This window comes from Limulus polyphemus, unplaced genomic scaffold (genome assembly GCF_000517525.1).
Source record: "Limulus polyphemus unplaced genomic scaffold, Limulus_polyphemus-2.1.2 Scaffold441, whole genome shotgun sequence".
NCBI lineage: Eukaryota > Metazoa > Arthropoda > Merostomata > Xiphosura > Limulidae > Limulus > Limulus polyphemus.
This window is the reverse complement of record NW_013666051.1, coordinates 408546-433932: the sequence shown is the minus strand read 5'-3', so window position 1 is coordinate 433932 and position 25387 is coordinate 408546. Positions and strand designations below refer to the sequence as shown.

Genomic DNA, 25387 nt, shown 5'->3' with positions numbered 1-25387 from the left:
ATTAGAAATTTCTTAATTTAAAAGTAAATATTAAAAAAACACAGTTAATTATCGATTTTTGTGTGTCACGTGGTGTGTTGAATGCAAAGTTGGATTAAATTAGATGGTCTTGATGTTCAATTACGAAGACTGTAGTTTCTTACAAATTAGATATTCAAGTTATTGATATTGACAAGCTAAAATATAAAATAAGAACCTCCTTTTTTTTTCTATTATCTGAGATATTAATGTATTTATTGAATCAACCAAGATGGTCCCACCTACCTCTTAAATTTTTGAAAATACCTGCTTATGTACACCTATTTTGCCTATTGACGTGTATAACCAATCGAAAGCTCAGAATGTCCCACTAATGGTTTTCTTAGCCTCTGTGAAGTATTTGTGCAGCAATTTCTTTCTTATGCTAGATTCCAAGCTGTTAAGTAAGACATAAGTGAGCTAAAAATTTAATATTTTTTTTAGACTCAAATACAGCTTAGTTACAAGTTTGCTAAATTGTAGTGGAATTCTGTGGTACTGATATTATAATTTATGATTTTTTGTTATTTCAAAATGTATACATAAAACCCAAAAAAAGTATTTCGATTCACATCCTCCACGTGCAAAAGTTGATAATAGGCTTAGCAACCTGTGGCAAGCAGCAAACGAGTACAAAGTTCGTAACTAGAAGAGATAATTGTTTGACATACTTTTTTGTCGAAACGTTGTATATTTGCTGTTGTGTTAAACTTATATTAAAGGTTTTCTTCATTACCCATTCAAGCCGTCTCCAACCATTATTAGTCTCAAAGTGGGTTCCTCATCATCGAATTTACTGTTCTATGTTTTAAGAAAAATAAGTTTAAAAACTTATTTGTGAACAGTAATAGTGTATATATATCTGAAATGTGACAAATAAGTACAAAAATAATTTACAAAATATTAGTCCACTAAAACACACCCAAGACAGGTCACTTTGTAAACGCCAGTTTTATAGTCTTGGATACAGTAACATAAGTGCACCTGCACTGCATCATTGCAACAGCTATAATGTGAAATTTGAAAATTTTCTGATGCAGAAAAGTATTTTTAATCTTAAAGTCAAAAAATTACTTTGCATGTTGGATAGTCAACATTCAAAAATAAAAAGGCATGAGAAAAACATTACTTAAGAAATCTTAAAACTTGATGAAAAATCTTATTTTGTGTACAAAAGCCTTGTAATGTTTACTGATAATATGCAAAATTTTGTGAAGATACGCTTACTAATTTAAAAGTTATAGCATGAAAACTATAACAAGCAAGCACAAAATGTTTATGAGATCAGTCACTGGGACTGAGCCTATGCTGAGAGAGTTAAAGAAGCTGTGGTTAGAGAATCTTTTAATTAAAAATCTAAAATTGGCTGTGGTGGCCAGTTCATACCTCTCAACACTCAGGACAAGTTTTACTGTTATACTTTTGACTATCTAATGAGTACATTTTTTACATAATTAATTTTTAATACTACTTTGAAATTACTGTGTCATTGCTGTCATAAGACTAAAACAGCAGTTTTAACTTGAATTGTATACTGTGCAAGAAAAAATACAGAAAATGAATTAAAGTATACCTTCTATTTGATAAATTACATCTAAATATAATAATGTATCTGAGTTCGTGCTATTGTTAAAAAAATGCACTTTTTTAACAGCTGCTCTCTACAAATCTTTGTTTTCAATCACAATGCCTACCTGTTTACGTACTGTATCAAAATAGTGAATTTCCAATTCAACATTATTTCAGATTAAGTGTAAACAGTAATGCACAACCTACAGTACCTAATGACTAACACCTGAACAACATGCTTATTCACATTAGTATATGGGATACTGGCTATGAGTTAAGCTCTTGCATTATTGAACTTTTAGAAATGAAAGATTTATTCACTTGTCACTCATCTGTTGCAACATTACTGTGTATACATTTCCAGACAATTCAGTATTGTTTTACATGATCTTAAGCATATTTATGATAATGTTGGAGATTTAAATGTTTTATCTACAACTATTCAATTATTCAGATTATTTGTAGCCAACCAAAGGAAGCAAATAATCATAACCCATATTTATAGGCTGATGCATACTTAACCAAAGTAAAAACTAATATTTTCGATATTTTTCAAGTAACCTAAATTTAAAGTCAAAGAATGCAAAAATTAGAATATCAATTTATTTTGTAAAATAAAAGTGTTGATAATCATAACTTAACCTAACAAAGTTTGAAAACCATTAGGGAATGAATAAGAATAAAACTAGACGTTTTATTCAGGTAATATAGTTCTGATGTGTTAACAATGCCGTAACTTCTCCTTGCTATCTGCTGTCATGTTTCATTTTATGATGATGGTATGATACGTGTCACCTTTTGAAAAGTTAACCAAGTAATATTGTAATCAAATTTTCAATATTATTTACATGAGATAAATAGGGAAAACATTTTTTTTAATGGAAAGCAGGGATTGTTACTGCAATAAAAAGTAAACAAACAAGTCAAGTGATACTAGTTGGATAAATTTTTAAATGATTTTCAAACCCTAATATATTGTAACCAATACTCTGAATGGTCGGTTTTTGCTTAGGAATTTGATAGGGTGTTTTTTTGGCTCGTGAATTATTTGAAAACATTGGTGATCCCTACTATTAAGTACTACCAATAGTACTACTATTAAGAGAAACTTTGTAATGATAATACAGGGTTTTGGATTGATAGTGTTGATGAATGTCCCCCTAGTGGCTTTCTCATTCATTTTCAAATATTACAGTGTCATCTTTCAAGACAAATCTTCATGCTGGTAATTGAATCTTTAGTCTGCTCAAAATTTCATATTTTTTTAGGCTGAAATACAGCTTAGTTATCAAGCTTAATAAATTATAGTGGAATTCTATTCTATTGGTATATTATAAAAGGTCGTAACTAGAAGAGATAATTGTTTGCTTTACTTCTTTATTTACTGTTCTATGTTTTAAGAAATAAGTTTGAGAACTTATTTCAAAATAGCAATAATCTATATACATATATAATATATAATAATAAAAATGTGACTGTATTTTACAAAATACTAGTCCACTAAAACACAGCCAAGACAAGTTACTTTCTAAAGACTAAAGGTCAGTTTTACGTTATCGGATACGGTAACATGAGTACACTTGTACCACGTCATTCTAACTTCTGTATTGTTAGCCAGGCATGGCTGAAAGGTCAATATAATAAAAATAACAAATATATATAAATGTCTAATGTTATGAGATTCAAGTTATTTTGTTTAAACATTTGTGTTTTCGTGTTATAATTTGTGGTCATTCTAGAACATAATTTATAATTATTTCCTGCCCCCCAGTGGCACAGCGTTATGTCTGTGGGCTTACAATGCTAGAATCCGGGTTTCCATACCTGTCGTGGGCAGAGCATAAATTAACCGAACACGTACAGAGATTCGTTATTAAAAAATAATAGATAAAATATAAAGTTTTTTCGTAAAATATGTTTGATAACTATCTGAACATTATAAGAGTTTTGCATGTGAAATTTGAAAATTTTCTGATGCATAAAAGTATTTTAATCTTATAATGAAAATTACATTGCATGTTGGATAGGCAACATGTGAAAAGAAAAAAAGCCATGAGAAAAACATTGCTTAACAGAATTAATTTTGAATTTGATATTTGCATATGAAAGCCTTGTAATGTGTACTGATAACCTGACAAATTTCGTTAGCATGCACTTACTAATACCACATACCATTGTTTTGGGTCTACAAACTAATACTGATCAGTGACTAAAAAAAATCCCATAACTCATTCCACTGAGAGGTAAGATCATAAATGAATATGAAAAAGTGCAAAATAGTTTTACCTTCTACATAGTAAATAGCACTTTACAGTGCAAATTTTTAATTTTAATTACCACACGTTCATAAGATAAAAGAGTGAGTACAAATGTCATTGTACTTGTGTAACAACCAAGAGCGCATATCTTAACCGCAACTCATTTTTAGCTATACAAGTACAAAGGTTACTACACTTGTGTAGCAACCAACAGCTAGTGCATGTACGTGCATTCCATAACTTGTATACATGTGAACTGTTATAAGCTCATTATGTTGACTAACACTAAGTATGATGTTTACAAAACATGGCTGTTGCATATGTTGATGACATTGTTGAGGTTTTAGAGGAGGATGTTAGGTTAGAGAGATGTTGTACTGGTAATAGCTGCTCTTTCTTTGTCTGTTAGTCAGATATAGGAGAATATGGTTATTTTATTTAAGATTTGGAGGTTAATATTGTTTAGATGGTGCTGATCAGCCACTAACTCAACATCATCCAAAGAATGGTAGAAAAAAACAATCAGAATCTCTATCTGAGCAAAAGAAGAAAGGTAATGAAAATAAAATATATGCAATAATAAATGGACAGCTAGAACAGTGAAAAAAACATTTATGTAAACTTCCAATGTGCATGCAAACTCAATGTGAAAGAGTTTCAACAAAGGATTGTCAAAAGGTATTTCAACATGTTTTAGGAAGTGGGAAGTTTTGAAAGATGTACTGGACTCACTGCTGCAATCATAAAGGAGGTAAATTAAAAGCAGAAATATGGACATTCAGATAAATAAAGCTGTACCTGTGAAGACACTGAAGGTTTGTAAAAAAAACATTTCTAAAAACACTTGCAACAAGCAGCAGTCATTGATGTCGTTCTTAAGAAGTTTAATGATCCTAAGAAGGTGGAAGATGTTCCCCAAATTAAAGCTTTCCATGCTATAAATGACATAATATTTGTTTGTCAAATGATTTTTGAATAGTTAAGTCCGGACCTTAACCTTGCATTATTATTATTGTATGATCTTTATAAGTGCGATCATGAAAATCGGCCCCAGTGGCCTCTTATAAAAAGTTTTTACATCTCTTTTCAATCTTTATTTCAAAAGAATTTGTAAGGACACTTATAAGGTGTGTTATTATTTCAACATCAATTTAGAAAATGCAACAACTGCAAAGATGAAAGCAGAGCTGATGAATATTCATGATACTTACCTCACTGCAGCTCAACTTGAAACATCTGTGATGAGGAAAGATCTTGCTGATGCCAAAAATATGCCGAAATTGGAAGTTCTCACATTTGATCTACAGAAGACCCTCCCTTTGCCAAGACTGCAGACTAACATTGTGTTCTACAAAAGACAACTTTGGCTATGTAATCTTCACATTCATAGTGGAACCACCAACAAAGGATGCTTCTTGAAAATAAAGCAAGATGAGGAGCACAAGAAGTTGGTGCTTGTCTTCAGAAACATGTCCTTGAATTTCTTGGAGATGTAGAAGACTTGGAACTTTGGAGTGATTCATGTGGTGGCCAACACTAAAATGTAAAGATAACCTTGCTTCTCCAACACCTCCTTCAGAATTATGACTTCTTGAAGATCATCACATTATGTTTTACAGCTTTGGGACACAGTTTTCTCTCTTAATAATTCCAAATTTGATGATGTTGAATGTCTACTGAAAAAGCAGCAATGCCTAAACATAGCAGGTGACTACCAAAATGTGATAAAGATATGCTGTCCAAGGAACCCATTCACTGTCATTGAGATGAATAAATCAGAGTTTCTTTTTACTGCTGAGCTGGAGAAAGCAGTTGTCAAAAGAGAAGTGGACACTGAGGGTAAAAATAGTTAACTGGCTAATGACAACTCAAGAAAAGTTAACCCATTATAATATTCATGCATACCTGTTTGTTAGAAAATGTGACCCAGTAGCTCAATATTTCACATTATACTAGGAGGTGCCCCAGCCTTCCTTTCACTAATTTATTTTGATGTGGCCTGAGGGGAAGACAGTATTAGTGGCTCAGTATGATGATCTGAGATCCTAAAGTATTTCATCCTAAATGACTGCAAGTCATTCTACTGATCTGTTCTTCAATATGAGAACATTATTGATGATGTAGATGGCTTTCATGGAGAGCTGGATTTCTTTATTGAAAATAACTGACTTTACTCCCTTTGCCTTGAGTGCTACAATAATAAGCATTAATTATTACAATGAAAATACTTTTTAGGGCAGTTGATTTTTTCAATAAGTCTATAAGAATGTATTGAAATTTCAATTTGTTTATTATTATGTTTCTTGGCATATTTTAGATATATCAATAAAGGGAAATTGCATTAAGCAATTATGACCCAAGCCACTAATTGTCGTTTTTTGAATAATAATGAATAGTTTACTATTCTGAAAATGTTATATTCTAACACATAACAGTGATCTCCATCGATTAAATTTAAAACATACATCTGGTATTCATCACTGATTTTTAAAAGAAAGTGAAATGTTTTGTCCATTCACTCAAACCTGTGATTTGAGAATTAGGACACTTGCATAACAATGTCCAGTTCTCCAATGTGGGATCAGTCCAGTGGACCTATTCTATGCATGTAGGGTTAAAGAATAATAACTTTTGGTCATTTACACAAAGCTTGCATTTGTTAGTGATTTGGTAATACAACCACTGATTTATTACATTTATCAAGCTCAGAGTGATGACATTTTTAAGTTCTTCATTTAACAATTAGTTATATTTGTTTAATAATGCTGTTATCTAATGGTTTGGATGACACAGTCCATTTGACTGCATATTTTGTCTTATGGTAGTTGTTCTTTTTGTAATTAGATTACTGTTGACTAGTTGGATTGGGTGCAGCTCCTCCAGATTATATCATGCTATTTGACAGTGTATGATAGAAGGAGAGTTATTGTTTTAGTTGTTTGTGATATAGTTTAATAAAGAAATGAGAGATGGTATTTTACTTATGGTGAATATGTATACTTTTATTCTAGCCTTCTTCATTTTATGGTTGAGAAACTTTTAAATATAACTTGCATAAAATGTATGTCTATTCTAAAGTTTGTAATAATTGTAGACTGTATTATGTTTTACTTGTCTCACAAAATTATAACATCTGCTAGAATATATTTAAATTAGCATGGAAATTCATACTTATATAAAAAATTTAAGTAGTCTCTCATGATTCATTTTGCATACTTGAAACAATTTCAAAATATAATTGGTACTTGCTATTTATGCATACAAATAAATAACTTTTATCGTATCATCAAGTGTATAGTGTAAAACATTACTGAGATAATAACATTGGGCATGAAGCTGAAGCCTGTAATTTTGAGTTTTTTCTGTTTGTAATAATGATGTTGTTTTACTAGTACCAGTTTGTAAGCAGAGTAAGGCTTAGTATTTTAATCAACACTTTTAGAAATGTTATCCATAACAAAATCTAAAAGTAGTTTCCCAAAGTGAAGACTTCAGTTAAGGTTTACAGATATGCGAGTTGTTTTCTGTCTCTAAAAACACAAACTGTACATCCTTGTCAGATGAACTTGCTGTTTTTGTGCTTTGGTCTTCATGCCCAGTGGCATTATAGATGACCAGTGGGAAATTAATACACTGAGTGAGATTTTTATGCTAAGCTTAAGTGGGTGTTTACTAACTTGTTTAGTTAATTTAAATTGTTTGTTTACATACTATTCAAAATTATCACACTTCACCACACATTAATTCTATTTATAAAAACTGTTTATGCTCCACAGTTTATATCTTATAATAAGATAATCACAATTAAGTAGCTTTCAACTTACTTAAAAAAAAAATTAGAAAAGCTCTCAATGGCTTCAACCCCTTTTTTCTTTTGCAAACAATAGTCAGAGATAAAAAATGTAAAATATAGTAAAAAAGTAATGAAAAAAATAATCTTGTTGTTAGAAATGTGAAGAAGATATGGTTTAAGTGATTAGGAACAAACCAAAAAATTGTGTACTCATAATTATAAATAAGTTTGAACATGTAAACATACAGGTTGTTAAAACCACTTAAAAAATATAATGAATTATAATTTAGGTGACATTGAAGAAGGTGTTGCCAAATATCTGACATTCAGGAACCAGCAGTAAATCAAAGTAGCTAGGATAATAGCTTAACCCAATAATAGAGGTGGAGAATTAGGGATATTTGTTAATTGATTCATTGAAGAGGTCTTTACTGTTTTATATATGATTAATTGAAAAGTACAACATTTTTGACAATGTGATGCACGTTCTTTCCCCTTACAAGCAAATTAATAAGAAGCTTCATAACTTTTTGAACCACTAACTCATTATACCGTGGTATTAATCATCCTATTTTCACCTAGTTTTATTTGAAAATTTTTTCGAAGTACCCATTATTTCATATGATAGACATCTTCTGGGGGTCATCATCTATGCATTTTTCAATAAATAAAAAGATTGGCACATTTGTTTTAAATATAATTGTACACTTGTTTCCGTGACATTAACTAATTTAATCATAATTTCAGTTAATCATTTAATTTATGTAACATAAATTATAATTAATTACATATAGCAAGTTTTTGATTATTCCAGTATTTAATTACCCAAAATTAATTGTTTCAATTATTACTACTTTTAATTATTCCAACAGTTGATTAATTAAAATTATGATTAAATCGATTGTTATGAAAATAATTAACTGTTCAAAATTCAGGTTTCCAAACATTTGCTGTTTCTGATTATTCTAGTTATCCAAGTAATTGAAATATTTCTAATATGTTTGTTTGTTGTTAAGCACAAAGCTACATAATTGGGGGTGGGGTACCTCATGATATTATGGTTTTGGGATTGATTCCCATTGATACTAATCTTCCCCACATTGTCTTTGTTATTGCAAAGCTACGTCTATTTTTTTTTTAATTTAATAACTTTAATGTTGTATCAGCAGATTCAAATCTGGGGGGGGGGGGTTAAAGGAATATGGACCCATCCATTTTTCCATGAATCAATAAATGTATTTTTTCTAAGAATATCCAGGGATGGGGTGAAGGAGGTTCAGAAATGCCACCCTACTAGTGGCTGTTTGTGCTAGTAATTATTAATCATATATTAAACTGTAATGTTTTTATATATTAAATATGGTGCTGTTTATTGAAAAATAATACTTTTTTTTTTAAGAACACTAGTTTGTTAGCACTACATTTAAAAATTTCATCAATGAAGATATAATCAAACCCTCATACAGTCTTAGTGAAAGTTGGGTTCTTGTTGTGAGGAGAATACTTTTAATCAAAATTATGTTCTAGTATAAAGAAATGGTTGTTGCATATACCATAGTTATTTTTCTAATTGTCTGAATCTTGAATACCCAAAGTGTGAAATCTTTTATGAATTTTTGTTTGTGGTGCCATTCAGTAGGTGGTGCAGAAGTTTTGGTTACATACATAAATACTGACATACAGTGCTATGGCCATTATAGTAAAATTATTTAATCTTGTATAGGCAGGCATGGATCTAGAAGAGGGGTCCAGGGGAGCCAAACCTCCTCCACCCATTTTCTCAGAAATTAATAACCGTATTATTTAATGTTCTATACGTGGATGCAATATTTTGGCCCTAAACCCTCCAAGGTGGAGTCTACAGCAATCCAGTTACAGCCTTACCAATAACTGTTTATTTCTAAGCTAATGCAACAATATGAACATCAATTAAACATTACCTTGGTAAATTCTTGTGTCTTGGTTTTCAAGATACTAGTAATGTGTCTAGACTTTAATGATTTTTCATCAAAGTTAATATTCTTTATGGTATCAGCAGCTTGTATAACATAGACATGTTACAGAATTGATTTTTAATTGTTTAGAAGCTAGAATGCTAATGAGAAAGATGTTTTTCATATTGTTGATGTCTCAAATGAGTGGAAATGGTATGACTGTATAAGTAACAACCTTTTTAAAAAAGTTTGGAGACAAGCATCCTGTTTCCCAATGCTATAATGTTTTTCTTAATCATTATAAGTAACTTTTTAATTAAAATGTTTGAACCTTTTGTTTGTAACTGTTTTTATTTTCATATCATTCACATTACTAGATATAAAATATGAGTTTTGAAATCACTGACTTATAACCTGATTGAGATAATAATTTACATTATATGTTAACATTATTTGAACTGTGACATGTTTGGGTTACTTTTAGATTAAATGGTCAACAATGATTAATCCAGAATACTACAGTATTATAATGGAAGTCTTCTTTCATAAATACAAACAAAAATTGGCTACAATATTACACAGCTAACTTTTAAAAAGTTAACTTTGTTCATACCATCATTGTAAAAATTAAACATTACTTCATCTAGTGTAGAGAAGTTAAGAGTTGTTGTAGTGTTGTTACTTATTAATACAATGATATGATATTACCTAAATAGTCTTTCTTGTTTAATTCATTTTCTAATGGCTTTCCAACCTTATAAGTACTCGTTTGTTTAATAAATAATACAAGTTTTGATTATTCTTTTTCTTGGCTTGTTACGAAGTGTTTGAGTAACTGCATAGTTATAAATACAACACTTGTACAACCCTGCATAGTCTTAAACATATTTTTAAAAACCCAAAATAATGGTGAATTCTGTGGTGTAACAAATATGGAAAAGTGTACACATTATTGTTGGAACAGGACTGATAAGTGAATAAATAATGTAAAAGTTTTTAAACTCTGCAAAGCAGACTGGAGGATTGAAATATATAAGTAAATACATATTTTATTGTTTCTAAATGTTAAAAAATGCAGTTGTGTTACTTGTATGATACATTTTCATATAAAAAGTTTAGGATTAAAAAAGTGATTTAATTCTAAATTATTCTTCCTAAAAACAGAGTTTCTCCTGGCTTTTCTTATTTATTTGCCCTTGATAAAATATTTTTAGAAAATTTTGAGATTTTGTGTGTTACTTCTATTGATATTTCAACACTTTTAACTTAAAAAGTATTTTAGAGTTGACATTTTTAATTTTCTGACATAAACCAAATAACTCACTTTTCGATATTATCTTTTTTAAAAATATTTTTTGAAGTAAAAAAATTATGTTTTTTGACAAATTCACAAATGGCAACCTCCAATCAACCCACTGTCTTTAGACTGGTGGGTATACAATTTCTTCTTTCACCCTATATCATGTGTAGGATCCCACTAGGCAACTAGTGTTGCCTCTAGGGTATACTTACTCAAAAGCTGCATTGAGCCAGGATAATGGAAAGCACTCGTACCATCCACCAAGGTTCTTCATGTGCCCATTGTGAAATGGGGTGTTCTGCAAGATCACTTGAGGTATAAATATATCTATATTCAACTTATTGTTCAGTCTAGACCATACCTACTCTATGGACTATCATGGAAAAAGCCAGTGCCAGAGAGGTGTTTCTGTCCACTTCTTTGACTTGCACTTGATGGCTTTTAAAACTAGGGTTTTGGGGTCACCAATTGCACTGTCTCTAATAAAAGACTTTCTGGACTAAAGGACCAATGGTGAGTCCAGGCACTTTCACTGGGTTTCCAATACTAGCTCTTCTTCCCCTTTTTGGAGTGGAGTATGGAACACACTTGCCAGTTCTTAGCCACTGGGGTGATGGATCATCGAGAATCCTCATCAATTGGGACCTAATGTCTGGGGCTAGAACAAGGGGTTCCAATATGTTTAGAAGTGGGGAAGTGATGACACTGTTGGTGTAATGTGGATCACCCAACATATAACTATGATACATCGTTCATGCCACATGTGCCCTTCTCCTGCAGCTTGAGCCTGTTCAGTAGAGTCAAGGTGCACATGCACTGCATAATACAATACCCTCATCCTGCAGATTATCTATCCCATAAATTCTGTTCAGTTGGGTAGAGGTGAGCACTCACTATGCAAAACCAATATATATATATTAAATGCCCTTATCTTGCAGCCACTGTCTGTTAAGTAGAGTTGAGATGATAACACTGAATTTCAGTCCCTACTACATAATAAATGTCCCCTCCTCCTGTGCCGGGTGTAAATCCTGTAGAGCTTGATAGCAGAGTGATGTATCGCCTACAGCTGACACTAGGCCTGTAGAGACTGATGGTCAAGTTGAGGTTTATAAGTATCCATACTATATATAATATAGTGCTCTATTCCTGCAGCTGAGTCAGTCCCATAAATGCTGATGGTTGAGTTGAAGTGAGCATGGATACTTATCATAAGTGCTCTCCTCGCACTGCTGGTTTTGACTCAATGAGTTTGATGGTAGAGTTGAGGTAAGCACACAAGGTGGTATAGTATGAAGGAGCCCTAACCACACTACACAGCTTGGCTATCCAAAACCTTTTGTGCAAGTACTTGGATGGACATGTACTAATTCTGTTCTCCCTGTGACACAACTCTGGCTTCTTTGCCTCTTCCCTTTCCTATATGGGCAAAGAGTGCTGGATGAGATGGAAAGCAGTATACCACAGGTATGCCCCTATGGAACTCCTGCCATCAGATGGCACATCCCATGAGCATCCTTTGGATGCTTTATGAAGGGTGCTCATTTAGGTAAATTTTACACTGGTCTCTCCACTATTATCAGTGTGGGATTCCAGCTAACCTGTGTGATGAGGTAAATCATTTCAGAAGCTCTAACATTTTCCTTACCTGAAAATGTATTTCCAATAGATACTCATCTCTTCACAAATTCCCATCCACACAGATTTCTGGTGCACATTTTCTTACCTCATCAAAGAATGAAGATTCATGAGTGCAAATGCATTGAGAGAGTTGGTGCGCATGGAGGTATTGATGAAGGGCTTTTGTCTCATTCATTGGTGCAAATTCACATAAGGCTAGTGGTATGCAAATCTCTTTGGCAGAACATGCAAACACGTGAGGAAAATAGCTAATCTGTGTGAAGAGGTGAGAACCTATAGGAAATATATTTTCAGGTAAAGAAAATGTTAACATTCAGAAGATAAATCCTAACAAGTTCATCTGTAAAGATATTTTGATGATTTTACAAGGTTAAAAAAAAACATTAGTTCCAAAAATCACCATGCAATATATTTTTCAGCACTGACAGTACACATGTAGTAATGGTTATAATTATAATTTTTTGTTTGTGTTTGAGGAATGAATCACAGCTTTTTCTTTCTTCTTTGATCACACTGTGTGAATGTGTATTTGTGGCATATTATTGATCTATTCTTCTTCTTCTGTAGCTTTTCCCGTATCTATACGGGGTCGCTATTTTTGACAGCACGTTTCCACTCTCCTCGGTCTTCGTATTCGTCCCCAACAAGGCCTTTCTCTCTAATATCTCCATCCACGCAATCCTTCCATCTTCTCCTTGGTCTTCCTCTCTTCCTTCTCCCCTCCACCTCCATATCCAAAACCCTCTTGCCTATATAATCATCTTCCCTCCTCATCACGTGCCCATACCACTGCAATCTTCTCTCCTGAACTTTCTTCGATATTTCCACCACTTTAGTTGTTCCTCGAATCCTCTCATTTCTAATCCTATCAAGCCTTGTCACTCCACATATCCATCTCAACATTTTCATCTTGGCTACCTCTAATTTCTTCTCTTGAGCCTTTTTGATGGGCCAGGCTTCCGCTCCGTACATCATCGCAGGTCTCACAACAGTTTTATAGACCTTTCCTTTCACCCTTGCACTGATCTTATTGTCGCATAACACTCCCGACGCATTTTTCCAATTTCTCCATCCCGACTGGATTCTATGGCTTATTTCAGAGTCGAGTGTACCGTTTGATGCCACACAGGACCCAAGATACTTAAAGGTGTTTACCCTTTTATGTTTATCGTTAAGTAAAGTAACATCCCCCATTTCCTCTTCTCCATTAAAAACCATATACTCCGTCTTCTCTCTACTGACCTTAAGTTCTCTGTCCTCCATCGCTCTCCTCCATCTCTCCAATTTCTGCTCTACTCCCTCCCTGGTGGTATCTATTAGGACTATGTCATCTGCAAATAACATGTCCCAAAGTGCTGGTTCGATGATCCCTTGGCCCAGCACATCCATTATCATTATTGATCTATTATGTGTGCAAATATACATATGTATTAATAAAGCAGTAATTGTTTTATTCTACCTCTTCCCCCTTCTTTTATTTTCAGTTTTACTAAAACCTGATTAATTAGCACTTTCATATAGTATACCTAGCCTACATCCCTGTAAATCTTGAAGTTTAATATTGCATTAAAGATTTTATATCATTTTAGTAATCAATAATTAACCAATAACATACAGAAATTGTTTAATTTTCAAATTATAAAATCTCATCATCATGTAATCATACCAATAAACTTATAAAGTATGAACTGTAACTTCAGTGTAAAATTTGCCAAGGGTGTTGCAGAGATTTCCAACATTATTTGAAAGTTAGGTCTAAATGAATCAATGTGTTTTTACTGTGCTGCAAAATATTGTCATCTCTCAAGATTTCTGTTCCTTAAATGACTCTGAAGCTCTTCATCTGTGAATAACTGAAGGCTTATGCCATAAGATATGTCAACATTCATTTTATGGGTTTTAAAAAAATGTTTGAAATTAGGCATAAGTGAATTGGTGTGTGTTTTCACTGTGTGCAAAGTTATGCTGTGATGTCATGCATTCATGACAACATTTTTGAGAAGTGGGCAACACTGATGCAATTTGTTGTCTGACTTTCAAGGCAACAGTGAAAATGTTCCTTACCATGTGATCTGATTTCACCCAAGCATGGCAAATAATTCATGCAATGGGGTAGAATGAAGCATTTATCATAATATTTCTATGTACATTAGTAAAAGTTTTCACAGCACTTCTATTGATCATATGCTTTTCATATATGTTAATTTATTAGTGGAAGTTTTAAGAAAATTTATAAAATGGTGAAAAGAAGAATACAAACAGGAAAAACAGTTAAAAATTAGAGAAATTATTGTCTTAATTATATATATATATATATATACGTGTGTGTTTGTGTCCGTGCACTTGCGCAGAGCTGCTAGTAACTATAAAAATATCCATTATAATTTTACCAGGAAAAATATCACTAAATTATGAAACATGTCACAGATATTTTTCCTAAATGATGTTTAACCAGTGATAAAAACTAGCTCCAACAAGACACACTTCTGTGACACAAAATACAGCCAAGAAAAGGTTTTCTAAAATTATACATAGAATTAATAGTTAGAATATTCAAAGAAGTGTGAATCCTTCTTGTGTATAAGACTGATGATTTTATTTTACATATGAACAAACCTGAAAACCTCTGTTTTTTGTTGATGTTGAAAAATTATTGTTAAAACAAAGGAAGAAGATAAAATGGGTCAAATAGATATGGCAAAATATGTATCAAAAAAATTATTTAGCATATGTAAAATAATTGTCATCAGTTTTTAGTCCTTGAGTGATGTTTGTCATCCATAATAGCAATATCTGTAACTATAATATTTTGGACTGTGTTTGAAGTTGTAATAACACATTATATAATGAAGATATGAATATTTGTATGAAAATAAAAAATAAAATAACGGATTTCATTAGTTTCTCTATGCCTTTTTCTTGTATAAGTGTTAAAATATTCATAAGAGTATTAGTTACATTTTATGTAGGTGGATCTGATTAAGAAAATAGGACAGATTGAAGCCCACTTCCAGAAAAGTTGAACTTGTGGCATTATGCCAAACATTGAACTTCATCCAAAGTTTGCTTGTGTCTGTAGATAATTTATTGTACTATATACAAATATTTTAAGGAGGATTATTGGGTGCAATGCTTGAGTTGAATTCCATTCCTCTGATATAGAACTGCTGCCTGTTCTTATGCATGTGTGTGTGCACTTACATGGGTGTAATTAGGTCAAGTAATTTGTTTTGGCCGTAATGCACTGTACTGTTTTTTTGTCAGGACCATGTGTAACAGCCATACTGATCTTCTCCCTTTAAAAAAAATGTGCTCTGTAGAGTTTCCTCGTTTTATATTCACAGAGATAATAGATGTTTTTCCATTATTTTAAAATGTTTTGTTTGTAATAATATATGATCTCTTTGAATAATATTTAAAAAGAAAAACTTGTTTCATTAGTTTTTGTTGTACCTTGTTCAACTTCTTTTTTGTTTAACTTCAGTTTTCCTCTGGACCTTACTTAAGAATGCATAAATAATAATACCCATAATTATAGGGATTGTTTATAACTGCATTATGTTTTTTAATGACCATTTCAATATGTATGTAAAATGTAGAAAGTTCCATAAGTTTTGTGCACCAAAAGTAGCAGGTATGAATTGATATGCCTCAGTTCAATATTACCCATACTGAACTTTTTCAAAATAGTTTCAGAATGGTAGAAAAGATATAATTATGTAAGTTTGTTCCTTCTGTATTTTATTTTCCACTTAATAGAGGAATTTGTTGTATCAAATATTTCTTTGTGACTATCTATTAAATAGTGTTTTCTTAATATGTAATTAAATCTATCAAATGTAGAACTTAAAGAATGATCATAAGAAATATTTATTTGGATAAATTACTTTTGTTGATATTGAAAAATTATTGTAAACAAAGAAGATAAAATGGGTGAAATAAATATGGCAAATACTCATGCCTGACAGTATAGAAATTTGAATTTACCAAAATGACTATGTCAGAAAAGATGAAGAAGTATCATTTATGGCTGGTTTTGTATAATCAAATAGGTCCATAATTTGCAATGTTTTTCATTTTATGCTGAGCAGAGAATGCTGAGGTTTATATTACAAAGTGGCCCATTACAGATGTTGAAGCACGTGTGTGTGTGTGTAAAGATCATGTGAATTTATAAACAACATAGAAGCTCAGATTAATAAACATCTTTGTAGAATTAGAATTACTCAACTTAAATAGCTTAAAAAACAACAACATGGACTTGGAGATTAGTTTTTTTTTTTCAGAATCCATCTGAAGTAATACATAATTTATCTTAACTATATGCTTATTGAAGCTGAAGAAAGAGTGTATCTTTAGGTGTGGAGTTTTCTGTCAGTGGGTGTAAATTAGATTTTACAAACATCTTTGCTCTCTTTGAAATATTTTTACAACAGTTAATGAAAGAAAGTATTTACATAAATGGAAACTGGTCATTAAATAATATTGCCACTGAGATTTCAGGTTTGGTCTTAAATGCTTCTCACTTTTTTTTCGAACTGAATGATTCTCAACATAATTTATCTTCTTAGGACTTTGAAGCACTTAAATCCTTTGAAATGCATGGTGTTTTTAAAACTTGATAAAGGCAGTGGTATAGTGATCCTACTTTGAGAAGAGAGGATAAATTACCAAGATGTCTGCATAAGTTTAAAAACAGTTGTGTAACTTCTTAAGAGGTTTAAAATAATATTAAACCCATAGTTTCACAGTTTGGTATTATTTATGAATTATCTAAATTTTATAAAACTGATTATCTCATTCAACCATTGTATTTAACATAGGTACACATAATCATAACTTTTCCATTTTTTTGGTTGATTTTATAAAACCATTCACTATTAATGAACCCTCAGAGATAGTTTTGAATTCTCTGAGTATATCGGGAATCTAAATTTCTTTGAACCCATGTATAATACTATTTTTGAAATAGAATCATAATATGCTAACATCCTGTTGAAAGAAGTAATTGATCTGTGCACTACTTGATTTTTGAGAATTCTGAAGTTGCCAAGGGTTTAACTAAAGTTGTTTTTTTAAACTGCTTCATTTTACAATGGATGAATCACATTTTATGTTTCAAGCAAAAGTTTATGACCAAATGATTGGTGAAGCAGTAGTGTTTAAATTATTCCCTTGCATAGTGAGAATTTGTTCTCTATTACCAAGAGAATGTATGGTTATAGCAGTGTCCAGATGAGTTTAAGCCAGTTCTATTTAAAATATATGCTGATACCTTTGTATTCTTCCAACATGAACATCATGTTCAGAAGTTATCATATTTAAATGAAAAACATCAAAACGTTAAACTAACTGTTGAAGAAGATGAAGATTCTATACTACATATTTAGATTTTAAATTTTAAATCATAAGGTGAAACTTTCACTATTCATAAACCAACTTTTTCAGGTTTATATTTTAGCTACAGACGTTTCACACTTTTTTTTTTAAGAAGAATTTAAATTTTGTGTTAGTTAATAAAGATTTTAAAATAAGAACAAAACTGGCTTTCCATCTAGAACTTGATAACATCAAGAATTACCTCAGGAAGAATTGTTTACCTGAAAACTATTAGCAAAATTACAGAGGAATATCTACGAAAAGCAAATACCACCCAAGTGGTAGTGTTTGATGTATATAAATTACATCTAACAACATTCTTACCATTTACAGGTTTTTTAGAAATATGAAAATCTTCATATCCAAAAATTTTTCTGAGGGTCATCTCTAAACCTGTTATACGTTTAAAGTTTTTCGAGGTGAAAGATTCAATTCCACCACTATGACAGTAATACATTGTTTACATATTCACATGTATCTGTTGTAAACAGGTATACCATTTGGCACTTTGAGTCAAAGAATATCTGAAATGAAGGAAATTACTCTTTGTGATAGACTTCAGCTTTCTGTGCCCAGCAGAGAATTAAAAATATTGCATATCAACGATACTTCATTGATGAGATATTTAAAGCCAAGCATTAATGATACCTCTTCATTCTTACCAATATAAGTACCTAACCTAGTTTATTCGTTAATATGAATACAAGCTTTAATGTATTTACTTACTCCTTAACTGCATTATATATGTAAAATGTTAATATTATCCAAAGAAACTTTAAATCCATTGTCAAAGGTCCACAACTACTGGGCAATTACAGATCTGAAGACTGTTGTTTTTAAGTTGCTCATTTCATCCTTTTCACTTGTATAAAGTTTCAGAAAAGCTTGGTCTCCATTATTGGATAAAAGAGAGCTCACAGTTGTAACAGCTGCAATACTTCTGCTGTTGCTAATGTTTTTTATCCAAATTTGTATAAAAATCTAAACCTGTCGAATTATCAATAACATTTGATCAAAAGTACGCTTATGGTGTAAATCATAACTAAAAAGTAACGTAGCACAAATCCTTACATAAGATATCTCAAATCTGTAATTATAATAATGCATATAATTCAGCAGTTGGGTACCCTTACTATAGACTATTTTTGGTTTTAATCACAATAATAACTTAAGGAGATTTAGGTTAGCTTTAAATCCATATACTAAAATAACAATGTGAAATGTAAAAAAGTAATAATAATAATAAAAATTACTTCAAATGTTAAAACCAGTAATAATAATGAAACTAAAAGAAAATGAAGTGTGTTGTTACTTACATCACCAAAAAGTTGTTTATTCTTTTTTCTGTCATTAAGGTATCTACAGTATGAATGATACAGTGATTTTGTATTCAGATGATGTGTTAGCATGTTAAGATTTTCCTTATTGGGTATAAAAGGCTTAACATTAGAATATAAGTATAATGGTAAGGCTTACACAGACATTTTTTATTCTTTCTAAACGATATCAACAATTTTCTTATCTGAAGATTTAAGAAATAAAGTTGATTAGAAACTATAACAAAATAGCACGACTAAGAAAGATAAGAATCAATAAGAAAATTTTTAATCAATTAGAATGCATTTTTAAAAAGATATAAGTTAATAAACATAAAATAGTATAAATTATTAAATGTGAGTATGATGAGATGGATAAAAGCTATAACTATAATTATATATTACAAACAAAGAAGCTGAAGCTGTAAAAGAAGTATAGATTGCTAAACAAAATGATAGAGGCATAGTGAAAATGGAAATATTAAACAATTTTCCATTAATTGGAAATATATTAGCACATTATATGGCATAATTAGCACACTTATAAATTTATTTCAACCAAGGATATTTAACAGCTGTGCATGTTGAAGTTTTTATTGTATTTACACTTTGAATGATAATGAACAGTTTATAGGTTGAAATAAGGGTCAGTAATCATCAACACATTATGATTCAGGCAGATCAGTGCATTTACTTGAAAAATGTGCTATACATTGTTTTTGTAATTGCACAGTACCTAGAAAATGTGTATCTTTAGGTTAAATTCAAACCAGATTATTTAAATTAGCCTTGCAATTAATTCCTATTCTTATTATTGAAGTTCTGTGTATATATATATTAGATCATTGAAGGGGTTCAAATTTGCTCATTTTGTTTGGAGTAGAAATACATATGTACATTTAAAGGTATAAGATTGTTTTATAATAGCCTGGGGTAGAAATAGTACTCTGTCTGAGAGTTTAAATATCAGCATATCTTTTGTATATTAACCTATTTTGTCTTTATTATTATTATTATTTTGTATATAACATACTTGATATGAAGTTTTATTTATTTAAATTAGAAAAATTTTTGGACAATAATGTTTATTAAATTTTAGTTTTCTGTAAAATGCATATTTTGTTGATTAAAACATTAATTTATAAACATATATTTTAATCTTTGTTGTACCTCTTTTTTTTTTTGACTAGACTGTGTGTGTGCTCATACAAAATTTCTGTCTGATAGCTCATGTTCATGGAGAATATGTTTTCATTTGCAGAGACCATAAAAGTTTAATCTAATGTCATATGAAGAAGCCCTTATTCCTAAGATATGACATTGGATACCATAGGAATGCAGTAATCATACTAAACAAAAACCTGTATTAATCAAGATAAACTATTTACTACCCATCTCACCACCAGAGGTGCAACTATGCAAGCTTCAGAAAACTTCAGTATTACATAATCTTATTTAACATGCTGTTTTGCCACTAAAGATTAGGTATAACTTATAACTAGAGGTAATACAGCTTTATTCTTCGTTATCATCCTGTGATCTAAACTCATATTTAGCACCTTAAGGTAATAAATGAAGTATATTTATCCAGAACACACAGTACAAAATATATACCGTCACACAAATTGTAGAGAATAGCAAAATGCCTATATTTATTATACAGGGTATTAAACAATTTTATTTTTATTTAGAATGTGTAGGACACAACACTTTTCTATTGATTTGAGAGGAAAAGAAAATTGCTTCATTTAAGATGTGGAGTGTAGTTGTACAACAAAAGAAAAACCTATTTTTAGTCTTGTGGAATAATAAAATACCATTTTACTTATTGATATAACAGATAAAATAAACTTGTACTTAGTGTGTGTTGATGTGTATGTATGTATATATACTATTACATCAAAGGCATACAGGCAATTACTTAGCTCTGCACAACTGGCATGAGAAAATTCTGTAAAAGTACAACATTTTCAGTATAGATGTACATGCTAACAAATATGTGATTATGACAGCAAAACAGGAACAATACAATGTAAAATTTTACTATGTATACTTTTGTACAAGTGATGTAATTGTACATTGTTTTGTTACAGTTTTACTGGCATGGTCAAGTATGTGTTAGCACATACATCTATAATAAAAATGTATTTTTACATAATATGCACACATATAGTAATAAAACATCCTTAATTAGTATGTAGACATGAAATATGTTTTTGTGTATTTATGGTAAATAATTAAGTTCATTTTTGTCCAGTATAAAGGGAAAAATGAAACATACCTGTATTGTGCATAAGATACTAAGGATGCACATGTGTGTCAAGTATATAAAAAAAATCATGAAACATTGTATTTAGTATATATAGAATAATCATTTTCATCTTGATCCAGTCTAAAAAGGATAGACATTTCATCTGGTAAATAAAAGATGTTAATCACATCTTTAGTCATTATATATATATATAGACTGGAATAACAACTTGAATCTTATGTAAGGTACTTAAACTGGTAAGTTCTCTAAAATTTTAAATTAAAGAATTATTGTCTGTCTATTACAATAAAATGTCAGAAAAACTGATTTCTTTGTACCCCCAACCTGACAAGATCTGGTATCAAATGAAATGCTTCTTGATAGTACTTTGGTGGTTAAAACTTAAATTTATATATATATAAATTATATATATATATATATATATATTTGTTTTGAATTATGATGAAAACGTCTATGTGTTGTCATGGCTGGTGCCTTATGCTTTCAAAGCAGCTGAAGGTTTTTAATTTTTGTAAGGTAAAGCATAAGTTTTAAACAATGTGAAGTATTTCTCTACAACACAAGATAAGATGATGTCCAGCTCCGTGATGCACAGCGATGAGAAATAAATCGGATGTTGATAATTTTATTACATTTCTTGAAAGAAACGTGTATTTGTAGTCTTGGTAGTTTGTAGTCTAAGTCATTTTCTTGTGACCTTTAAATTACACTCACTCAGAACATGACTCTAATTCAAGTGGACTGTTTCACTTAGTCATCTTATTGTTTTTCATTGGCAAAGAACAGGCAATGTGAAATAAAATATTTAGTGCATTTATTTTTACTTCTGATTGTATAAACTAACTGAGGGTACCAACTGAGAAAGAAACATTTTATAAAGGACAATATTAGATAATGTTCCTTTTCCTTGTTTTATCAAATCTCTAATGACCTCATCAAATGTTTTTTGCATACCCAGCTTTCTGGAAGGTAATGATTGACTCATTTAACTGATTTGGTACTTGTGTCTTTAAATTCAAAGCCAAAAGTCTATAAAGGAAAGAAGGGAAATGTGGCCTATTTTGTGGTGTGTGTGTGTTTTATCTCCCCTCTGGCAAAAACCCTAAAACAGAGTATCCCGTGTACATCGTCGGACAATTTCCAGTTACCATACAAAAAAATTTTAACGGTGATGATCTAACACACACACACACACATAAATATATCATCCTCATAGTAAAATGTGCATAAAAATGTTGATTATGTGTACTAGAATACGTCTTAAAGACGTATAATTACGTGATGTTTTTGAAACTACAAAGATACTATAAAATTTCAAAGAATGTTAATATTAATGTGTATGTATTTTGTTGTTGTTCAGGCACTGACGAGTGCATTTCGCAACAAACGTAACCTGTTTAACATGTACTATAGAACGTCACGAATGTAATAAGTTTAAAGATTGTTTTCCAAAACGTTGACCCAAATATAAAAAATTATCATTAGGAAGAAAAGTATTTTTGCTAAAATTATGATGAAGGTAAATGTTAGTGTTAGAACTTATATTCCACTACGAGGCGCTAATGAACACATCTCTGTGTATTTAATCTGATCAGCGTCTGTTTCATGGAAGAAAAACCAAATCAAAGCTGAAGGCTACAACGGGGTTGGAAGAAAATTTAGTAAAGGAGTTTCAGTTTATGATATTTATAAATTCTTTGCATTAAAATAATGGAAAATGAGGAGACTGCAAGAAAACTGATTACTACATCTCATTGATTGAGAACACGCGAACGGGTTAAATATATTATTATCCTATTTCATATCTCTAAGAAGTTCGGTTGAATAACCTACGAGGTGTGAAAATATAACACTAATAGTATAATATTGTAACTATTTATTAATCTGTGATTGTGAATGTCTCCTCTTAATATTTTAACGCTCAGTATCGTAATCTTTAGTTATGCGCAGAAAATATTTCTGTTCTTTTAGTGTCATTATTTTGTAATATTTCACTAAGTTATTGCAAGAGTACATAAAGGCAAGAAACTCATTGCTTCAAGCTACATACTCAATATTCATTGCCAGTCATTTCGAAAAATTATATAAATACGTTCGACAATAGGCCTTATTACGGAAACTATCTGTAGAAGTTATTTAATTAAGTGCCATAGATAAATAATCCGTTTAATGTAAAAACATACTTGACTTAGCGCGACCGAGTTGTGAATCCGACAATTTATGGTTTACATACTTTTGACGCAAAAACGCTCTTCTCATTTCAGGGACGTTCGTGTGCTATAATTATAAGAGTGGCGCCTTTTCGGCCATGCAAATAGTATCCAGAAAATTAGCGGTGGATACTGTTGACAAGCTGTCTTCCCTATTGTCTGTCAATACAAAAGAAGGACGACTATGCACAGATAGTCCTTGTATAGTTTTTCTCGAAAATTCTTAAAAAAGCATTTAAACTTTTCGATTTCCTGGAAAAACGTATACGAGATTTACCATGTAGTTAGTTACAAGTTAAGACAAGGTGAATTTTTGTGCGCATATGCTTGTTGAAATGTATTTGTTATATATTGACTAAATATTTGGCTGGGAAATCCACTCACCTGTTTACAAGTTACATTTTGAATGCATTCATTAGTTTAATGAATGTATCGTGGTACTAATTTTTTTTAATTAATCGAATCACAAAAAGGAGGGATAAGATCTAATTATTGTCATTGCTTGTAAAAATCTAGAAAATTTTCTGTATATATCAGCCTTCCGCTAGAGAGCGCTACCATTTCCTATAGGGTGTGTTCTTGTATAGAGGTAAATACAGAGAACTCGTCGACGTACATTAGTTTATGGAAGTGCACGTTGCATGTGAAGTTGACGTAAGCAGATGTGGGACAGGTTCTCACGTCACAGCTGAAGCTGGAATATTTTATTGTATCGTAGACATTGTGTTCTCTTAGAGTTCCTGGTTTGCTTGTTAAAGAACGTGTTTTTGATGTTGTTTAGAATCGTTTAGAGTTTTTGAATGGTGACCGTTCCGGAACATGTAATCATATGGACAGGACTTTTTACCACCTTTATAATCAAACTAAAGGTAATAAATTGATATTATCTAAGTCGTGATAATGTATAAAGGGTTGTAATGAAGGATTGTATATCTTCTATTGATTAAACAAGTAAAGGTCAAACGTACTCAGTAATACGGAGCCATCAGTATTGTAAATTGTAAGCTAAATTGCAATTTAACTTAAAATTCAGGTTCTTTGAAATGACATACAGTTTAAATGAAAATTTTGTCATGTTTGAATAACCAACAGATTGATCCGAGGTGAATGGCTTTCAAGTAATTAATTTAAGATTCATGCTCATAAAATAAGTAATAATTTGGAGTTTCGATAATATTAGTGAGGTCGTTAACAAACTTCAGTATTAATCGGTAGTGGCAGCAGGGAGCTTTTGTTGTGCAGTTAGTGTTTGGCTTAGGAATGCTGAAGCCAAGAATATTTAGTAGCCAAATACATGAAAATGTTTAACCCCAGTGTGCACAATTAGGAGTCAAAGTGCGCATGTTACGACCTTTTACAGAGTGCCATTCAACATGGTATTATGTATTTGATGTCAGAGTTAGTAGCTATTCATTTTCCCCTGCATTGCTGGTTTAGCACAGTTTGTGGTAAAGGAGAGTAAATACTACAGACACTATACAGGTATATTGAAAAATTTGTAGTTATACATTTTGATTGCTCTAGAGGTTATGCAAATCACATATGCAAATGTACACTGGGTAAAGGAATATTTATTTTTAATCTGAACATCACCCTGCACATTTACTTGTCAGTCTGAGTCATAATGTAAATGACAATTCATAGATGTGCCTTGACCACAACTTTTGTAACACATCTGATTTTTTTGTGTACAGTAG

General features: G+C 31.1%; 1 protein-coding gene across 2 annotated transcripts in view; it reads left to right on the top strand.

The window, feature by feature from the left end:
- LOC106458307 (phosphatidylinositol 4-kinase beta-like) overlaps positions 1-25387 on the top strand; it is a 77993-nt gene that overhangs the window by 6499 nt on the left and 46107 nt on the right. Inside the window, exon 1 of one of the 2 annotated variants that reach the window (XM_013917804.2) lies at positions 24329-24559. The exons of the other annotated variant lie outside the window; for it this stretch is intronic. The gene's annotated coding sequence lies outside the window, so the exon portion shown is untranslated. Of the gene's footprint in view, positions 1-24328; positions 24560-25387 lie in introns of those variants that run through there. 2 annotated transcript variants of the gene reach the window in all.